Raw genomic sequence first — 9,574 nt, forward strand, 5'->3', positions numbered from 1 at the left:
CATTTATTAAGTACCTTTTGAATGCTAGGAACTGAGTTGTTTTAAACATTTCCATAGTAACCCTGAGTTGATGATTTTTAACAAGACTGATTTTTCTCTTTAAACAGTCTCTTTCTAAAATGTGATTAAATCCTCATCTACAGCTTTTTAAGAGGGAATCTCCTCAAGGTATTTTTGAGAAAGTTTACTTTCAGGGTAGCCATACCTACCAGGGAATAGGGCTGTTTGTCCTTGATAGCCAGGAGATCCCAGAAGATTGTATTTATTCCCTACCCTGATGCCCAGAGGGACCTATAAATTATTCCAGAATGAACTAGGGATCAGATTCTAAAGAGTCACATGAAGTCTTCAGGAAAGGTGACATTGAGGTGAGTGATCTCCTCAGGCTCAGACCTCTTACTGTAATAAGTGAGATGTATTAACTCTTTCAGGACAAGATCCATTGAAGGACCAGTATTGCCATTAACAATAAGATTTCAGGTGAGAGACCAGGATCCTTGGTTTTATTCTGCTTTTTCTAGCTAAGATTACCTTTACCTAGACCCTGATCCCCATCCTGGAAAGTAAAGTGATGCAATGGAAAGCAGACTAACTTTGGATTCTGAGGACATGGTTTCCGATCCTGTTCCTTCCACTTACTGCCCACATGACCTTGAGCAATTTATTGAACTTATTGAATTATTGAGTCAGCATTTCTTTATTGATAGAATGGAGTGGCTGGCCTAGATTGTGGCCATAAATCTACCATTTTATGATCTTATGCCTTTAGATATTTAAAGACAAGTGAGTCTGGGGATGTAAAAGCTATCATCACCAGCTTGGACTTCTAAAGTCTGTTACAATTCCAAAATCATAAATAGTCCACATGGTTCATGGATGACATGGGAACCAGCTTGTCCTGGGGCTTCAATTTGAAATTAGGCTTAGAGGCAACCCTGCGCTATGGCAGGGACTTGGACACACAGTTCACAACTACTCAGAACCATAGAATCTTAGAGTTGAAAGGTATTTTAAAGGCCATGTAGTCCAATCCCCATCCAAACAAACACACATTCCAGGATCAGTGTCCTTCCTAAGATGTGGTCTTTGGAAGTGAGCACAGATAGAGTCTGAGCAGGTCTGTTACCTACTTTGGGGACCAACTAATGAAGATTTCAGGACAGAGAGGAAGTGACTGGCCAAGGCAAGATCTCCTTGTAAGCTAGTGCGTGGGTACTGGCTCCAGGCTGAGGCCAGATTGCTTGTCTGGCCCTATCTCTGAGCCAAAATGTTGAGCTCAGGGCTAGGGATACAGCCAAGCCACAGTGTGGAGGGAGGACATGGAAGCCTTGTGTTTGGCCTGAGTTCGGCCTGTGGGGTAGCCCTTTGCTGTTGACTTTTGTACTATTTATTTCCTTGGTGACCTGAAGTCAGGAAGACTCTTCCAAGAGTTCAGCTTATCATCAGGGAGTGGCTTAGTTAGGCATTTGGGACAATTGGAATCAGTATGGCCATCTTTTGTGGAAACTGAACAGGGGCAAAAGTGTATATGTGTGTGGGGGTGTAAAATTACTGAGAGAAAAAGAGAGAGAGAGAGAGAGAGAGAGAGAGAGAGAGAGAGAGAGAGAGAGAGCAAAAGGAAGCAAGAAAAGAGAAATATAGAGAAGAAGAAAGGAGAGAGACAGCAACAAAGAGAAATAGGAAGAAGAAAGAGACAGAAGAAACACAGAGAGAGACACAGAGGAGGACACAGAAACAGAGAGACAGAGAGAGAAACAGAGACAGAGATAGAGAGAAAGAGACAAAGAGACAGAGGCGGAAGAGAGAGAAAGAGAGATGGAGAAAAGGGGGAGAGAGGAACAGAGAGACTAAAACAAAGACAAAAAGAAAGAAAGAGACAAGAGAAAGAGATGCACAGAGAGACAGAAAAGAGAGAGATGAAGAAAAAAGGAAGAGAGAAACAGAGACAAAGAGAAAGGAGAGAGAAAAAGAAATAGAGAGAGATGGAGAAAGAGAATAAACACACAGAGAGAGAGAGACATACTGAGAGAAAAGAGAAATGGAGAGGAGGGGGAAAGAGAGACAGAAATAGAAAGAGAACACACACACACACACAGAGAATGTAACAGGGGCTAAAACAAGAGTTTTCTTACAGTTTTCAATAAGAACAAGATAATTTCTTCCCCCACACAACCTGCTGATTAGGTTGTCTTAGATTTGTTCAAGAAGTTCCAGGTTATAAAGTTGAAGTATTGTGGTGGTTAGCCCATGAAGTGGAGACAGTCCTGGTCAGGGAGTTAGGAAGCTCAGTTCAAATCTAGTGTTAGAGACTTAGTACCTATGTGACCCTGAGCAAGTCACTGAACCTGTGTCTGCTTATTTTTTCTATGTAAAGTAGGAATAGGGAAACTAGATGATATTAAGCCTGGTGTCAAAAAGAACCATTTTTATATGTTCAAATTTGGCCTCAGATACTTACTGTGTGATCCTGGGTAATTCACTTAATCCTGTTTGCCTTAGTTTCCCCATCTGTAAAATGAGCTGGAGAAGTATCTCTGCCAAATGGGATCTTAAAGAATTTGACACAATCAAACAACTGAAAAGTAGGAATAATAATCATCTACCTCTCAGAGTTGTAAAATGAGATAAGTGTAAAGCTCTTTGTAATCTTTAAAGTCCTATATTCCAGTTATTGATGGAATTGTTGAGGTTGAGAAGAGGGGACCCGAAAGTCCCAGACCAGTGTTACAAGGTGTCTCAAAAGAATTTGCAGACTTAAACCTGATGCAGCTAGTGGCAATGCAGAGTTGTGGGAATCTCCTTCTTGGTTGGAGGCACAGGTCAAATGTAAAATAATTCACAAACCCGAAATATTAGTGGCAAAAAGGAAGTTTTATTGGTACTGAGAAGTCAGCTTTGTTAGGAAGACTGACTTCCTCGGTGGCAAGGTCCTGGCAGAGAAAGAACAAGAAATTTTCACTGAGAATATCTCCACAGCGGGCAGGAGTCCTGGTAGGCAGCTGTGCCCAAGAAGAGAAGTCCTTCAAAAAGCATACTACTTCTGCCTTCTGCAAGAAAGTGAGTTTAAAATTGCCTTTTGTATGCCAAATCTGAGACTGGGGTTCCATTGAATGACATTCCTTCAATGTTGTAACTGCCCCCAGGCCTAGATTTCCAATTGAATGAGACCACTTAAGTTCCAGCTACTAGGAGTGGTCCTGGACTAATTTTCAGCTCAATAGAGGGTACAGCTACTCAGTAGAAACATCAGGTCCAGATCTCCAGCTAAAGGAGACCTCTTAAGTTTGAGCTAAGTAGGGAGTGGTCCTGGGCCAATCTTAATGAAACCACTTAATTGCCCGAAGGATGGGTCCCTGTCAGGAAAAGTTTTGGGGCTCACCCCAAAAGTCAAGGATAACAGTTTCAGGGTTCACCCTAAAACCCATCTCCTAGTCAAGGGGCAAAGTTTATTAAAAGCAATGTGATGCCATTATTTAGCAGACTGAATTCTAAGAGAATCCAGTAAAGAGACTGAAGCAAAGAAAAAGCAATCATAGTTATATCAATTCTATGATCCAAGGGTAAAGTTAGGAAGTAATCTCCAGATGAATTAAGGGTAGTCTTCAGATAGATTGGGGGATGCTCAGTTTCCTGAGGCAGATTTTGGACTCCTTAGAACAGAAGCCCTAAGTTCAGGAAATTCCAAAACCATATTACATCAGAATGAGCACTTATTAAGTGCCTACTATGTGTCAGGCTCTATGCTAAAGGTTTTGCAAATATTGGCAGAGAGTGGACTCATTGTAATTGTTGTTGTTGTTGTCATAATTATTGGGAAAGCAAATTATCCACATCTCATGTCTTGGCCAAAGCATTAAAGGAGAATTTGTTATTAAACCTATAAAAGGAAGAAAAGAAAATAGAAAAAAAGTACAGGAGTATAGAGTTCTACTATAATATAATAGAGGAATATAATATGAGGAAAGATTAGCCCTGAGTTTGAATGTTGCCACAGATACTTTACTAGTTGTTTGTTTTTGAGCAAGTTCCTTAACTTTTTCAGTCTAATTTCCTCTACTGTGAAATAAGAAAGCTGGAAAACACAACATCTGAATTTCCTTCAAACACTATGTCTATCAAACTATGGAAAGGGGGGAGGGGGAGATGAAGAAAATAGAAAACTAGGGAGGAAAATGAGGGAAATAGGAATAAAAGGGTTAAGTAAATTCTTTTTTTTCTTTCTCCAGGAAGGGACTTCTAGATTACACTCACACCCCCCAGAATTATGTAAAACTTTTCCATGAGCCAATTCCCCTCCCCCTTCCCTTTTCCCCTGGGGGCTTCTCTCCAATTTACTCTGAATGGATTTTTGCCCTAATAAGAGGCAATTGGGAGGAACAAAGCTATTTACTGGATATTGGACTTCATTCCAGTGTTCAGAATAATGGATTTCACCCTGAGATATGGTCTTCTTGAATAAAGGCAAACATGTTATCCAAACAAGGAGGCATTTATTGTTTTAGCATTAGCTGTAGTCAAAGGTAAATTAGATTAACATGAAGGAGTTGAAATCAGGGTCAATTATCTTGAAGTGAGAACAGGTAAAGGGCTAATTGGTCCAGAAAGTTCATATATTTGTATAGTTGCCATTTCATGAGTCCACCCTTAATTCTTACTTCTGTTTTTTCTTCCTTTATTTTTTCCCCCTCTTTCCTGAATATGGTCAAGGACTAAACCCATCATCAGAAAGCAACCTTTTCTGGGGCTGACTCCTTACCCCATAAATATACCTGAAGAAAAATACCAACTACTTAAATTCAAGTCCATGAGTAGGACGGAGCATAAATAAAAGTTAAGTGTGTGGGTCAGCTATGATCCCAACCCACATTAAAATCAGAGACTCTCGAGGTAGAAAAACAAAAAAGACTTATTATAATCTCCTGAGAAAGGGAAACTCCTGACAGACAAGAAGTCCTCAGTAAAGGAATGCAAAGTACAAAGTACAAAACACAAGATTATAGACTCTAACCAGAAGTCCCTCACCTCCCCACATTTTCTCCCATTGTCTCCCAGGCTTACACCCTAAACTGCAGAAAGCTATCCCAGAAACAAAAGAATACTAATAAATAACACACTCTTTACCTATTAAGTACTTAAATGCTAATTAAGAGGTGTGCCTGAGAGGAGGGAAATGTTTGTTTATCTAAGATAATCAAACACCTGCAGTTTTTAGCTATAGCTCAACTTGTTTTTGCATTCTCAAGTCACAATTAAGGCATAGGTCAAGGCCATTCTTAAGAGAGTTCTTCACTCAGTTTATCCCATTCATTAACGATTTGCTAGGAGGAGACTTGCTCATTTTTCTACATGTATGACCTTGGACAAGCCATCTCTTTGGGGCTTACCTCCTTCAAATGTAAAAGGAAGGATTTGAACTAAACAATCATTTAAGCCCTTTCTAGCTCTTAATGTTACGATCCAAAAGATCATAATGAACTCTTCTCCATTAAAGGTGGAACAGTGATTTTGGGTTTAAACTAGACTTTCTTGTTGTTCAGTCATAACTGGATCTTCATGACTCCATTTAGAGTTTTCTTGGCAAAGACATTGGAGTGATTTGCCATTTCCTTCTCCTGTTCATTTTACAGATGAGGAAACTGAGGCAAGAAGGGTTAAGTGACTTGCCCAGGATCACACAACTAATAAGTACTCAGCTCCTCCTGCCTCTAGAGCCAGTTGCTCTATGTACTGCTCCACCTTGTTGCCTAAAACTAGAGCAGAAAGGGTTAAAGCCAGACAAAAGGAAAAAGTAAAAAGAAAGGAAAAAAATCCTTGCAAGAGATACTTAGGTCTAAATGGATAAAGCATTGGCTCCGGAATCTGGAGAACCTGAGTTCAAATATGGCCTCAGATACTTATTAGTTGTGTGATCCTGGTCCCCTGATTGCATCCAAAAATAAGAAAGAAAAAAGATAATGAGGGAATTTTTCCCCCCAAAGAGGTTTATGAACTGTATTGCCCCTTATGCGTCTGATAGAAATACATGCCAGAATTTCAGATTTGAGTTTGGTTCTCTGGTGGGAGGTATTGAAGGACTCTTCCAACTCTATGATCAATATTCCCTTTTGAAGCAGTTGTAGCATTTGAGGGGGTAGTGTAGTACACTGAAGAGAACACTGCTTATGAGATCTTGGTTCAGGAACTGATTCTGCCAAAGATTAGTGCACGTGACCTGAATCAAACAAATTGCTTCATTTTTCTGAAGCTGTTTCCTCATCTGTTAAATGAAAGATCTGGGCAAGATGACCTTAAAGATCTCTTTTAGCTTGAAATCAAGACTCCTGTCTTAAATATATATATATATATATATATATATATATATATATATATATATATATATATATATATATATATATATATATATATACTATATATATATCTTTAAGTTTGGAGAAAGGTGAGCAGACAAATATCAAGTTCAAATCTGGCTTCAGACACTTATTAGTTGAGTGACCCTGGGTAAGCCACTTAATTTTTATTTGTCTCAGTTTCATCATCTGTCAAATGGGGATAATAATACCTCCTACTTCCCAGGTCGTTGTGATAATCAAATAAGATAACTGTAAAGTGCTTAGTATGGTTCTTGGAGAATAATCATTATGTAAATATTATTTTTTTTTGTTGTTGTTAAGTGAATCTGCACAGTGCTTTTAAAAAACTCTAACTACAAGTCTGTGAAAGGAAAGAAAATAAATGAATCAGCACAACTTTTGAAAATTTTATTCCACTTCAGCTTCAAAGGTCATGGAAAGAGCTGAGTTCAGTCCTGGTGGGATTAGCCAATGTTGCCTGATTTCCCATGGAAATCTTGTGTGACACTATGTTCTCACTTTCATTTTAGGAATCTAGATGACCTTTCTTAGATCCAAAGATTTCTAGGACATTTCACAATGACAACCATAAACAAAGCCACATAATCTAGATACTCTCAAGCAATCAGCTGGTGAGGCCATAAAACATTGGTCCCACACAGCCCAGCACATCTGGCAACCAGCAGTGGAGATAATTCCCATCCAAATCCCTGTTCCAGAGGCCAGCCCCCTTTATTATGGTTACCTGTCCAGTTTTACCTCCAATCTCAACTGTAATTAAAGAGTCTCTGCTTCCTAGCTGTTCTGCCCTCCAAAATAGCAAGCTTTTTTCTTATTCCTTTTTTGGTCCAAGTCCTTAAACTGTTCTTTTTGTAAGTGGCTAAAAAATACTACTGCCAGAACAGACTAACCTCATGATATTTGAAAAAAAAAGACTTCCTGGAATGAACTGATGGGTATCTTGAGAAAAAAGCACCTCCTTTCCCTTGACCTTTTCTGAAACTTGTCACTGGTTGGGACATTTAAGAAACAACTTTAAAAACCATATAAGAAAAGATTAGGAGATGGATTTTTAAATTTTACTATTAGTAGACAAAATCAATTTGTAACTTGAAAAAAATTAAGTGTATTAGTTGATAAAATGTCTGTGCCTTTACTACCCATCGTATCTTATATCTATCCAGCCTTAACACTATTCCCCTCCTTGGTACAGCCAGAATTCCACTGGGGCCTTCTCCAACAGACATTAACCATCATAAAAGACACCACTAATTGAGTTGGCTATTCACAGAGGCCTACTTGGACTTCTAAGAATCTAAATTGTGAAACTATATGGTGGGGGAAGAGGAAAATTGTATTTAAAACAGATGTTGTTTAGATTGAATCTTCTGCATAACTGTACTGAGCCTTTCTGTAGGGCCACCATTTTTGGAAAGACCCCAGATATATTTTATCTCATTCATGCTTGAATTTACTCTCTTATCATAAAAGATATGCAATTGTGCAAAGGATATGTATTTGTGCAAAAATGTTTGTGGCAGCCCTTTTTGTAGTGGCAAGAAACTGGAAACTGAGTGGATGCCCATCAATTAGAGAATGGCTGAATAAGTTCTGGTGTATGAATGATATGGAATATTATTGTTCTGTAAGAAACTATCAGCAGGATGATTTCAGAGAGGCCTGTAGGTACTGGCATGAACTGGTGCTGAGTTAAATGAGCAGAACCAGGAGACCATTGTACACGGCAACAAGATTATACCATGATCAATTCTGGTGGATGTGGCTCATTTCAACAATGAAATGATTGAGGCCAGTTCCAATTATTTTGTGATGATGAGAGCCATCTACATCCAGAGAGAGGACTATGGGAACTGAGCGTTCCCATAACAGAAAAAAAGAATTTACTTTCCTAACTTCTCCACAACTGCTGTCTTGCCCTTATCTGTCTCACCACCTCCTTTTCTTCTCCCTTATTTGTATTATTTTCTCCCATTAAAACTTACATTTCCAAGGGACTGTCCCATTTGCATCACTAATGGGAAGAGGACAATGACATCACAGGGTAATGTCTTGATTTATATGTGAATTGGATTTAAGTGAGCCAGAGGTGCATAAAGTCACTAATCTTATTCTCTCTTCCAGAGATACTGAAGTCCAGTGGACTTCCAAACAACTTTTGACAAAAGTAAAAAAAAAAAAATTGGTAATGGCCTAGGATATAGGGAATGGTCTTGGTATTTGTCCAAGTCTGACCAAACTCTATGCACTCTACAATGCTTGCTTTAGTTGCCATCTTTGCTGTTCTCATCAAAACATTTTGCCATAAGAAACCTTTGCATGTGTGGGGTAGACACCACTCTGTCCCAATGAGTTTGATGCCCATTGGTTATTTTTATTTTCACCTAGTTTAGCCACTCTATACAAACTTCAACTTCTTGGAGCCACAAATGAAAGTTGAATATCAGGAGAACACCAAAGGTTGATGAACAGCCCCAAAAAGGCTCAGCATGTCATCACACCAGAGGTGCTAGTTCTCCTTGGACACCGTGTACCTCCTAAAACTCAATAAAACATTTAATAAATACTCTTTCGACCTACCTACCTCCTTGCCTACTTTAGATATTTCCTGTCTAATATGTTTTTAAATTATTCTCTACTCCCAATTCCCATCCTCCCTTTAATTTAATTTAAATTTTTTGACTGGATCTGTTATTTCATCAGTTTGGGAATTCTCAGTGAGGAAATTCCCTTAACCAAACAGATTGATAGACTTGCATGGAAATCAGCCTGACTCCAAGGCCAATTCTCTCCTCAATACACTATGCTGCCTTTTATAGTCTAACTATAAATAAGCTATCTGTGGGCTTCCTGGACAATGAAAATGATCTAAATTAGGGGGGCCTGGAAATCTGGACCTAGAATGGGCCTTTAAAAATTGATAACTAGAAACAAAGTAGATAACTATCAACTAGGAAATGGCTAAATAAATTATGGCACATGAATGCAATGAAATATGCTTCTAGTGTAAGAAACAATGACTATGGGGAATACAGGGATGCAAGCAAAAGCTTATGTGGCTTAGTGGAATGTGGAGGCTGGTGTGAGAACAGCTCCAAAGCTTAGGAAGCTCTTTGTTCATCAAGCCTCCAGCTGTATACAATCACAATGTACAATGAGACAATGTAATTGCAAAGGGGGGTCAAATTGCTAATCTTTGAGGAATT

This window comes from Sminthopsis crassicaudata, chromosome 3 (assembly GCF_048593235.1).
Source record: "Sminthopsis crassicaudata isolate SCR6 chromosome 3, ASM4859323v1, whole genome shotgun sequence".
Taxonomy (NCBI): domain Eukaryota; kingdom Metazoa; phylum Chordata; class Mammalia; order Dasyuromorphia; family Dasyuridae; genus Sminthopsis; species Sminthopsis crassicaudata.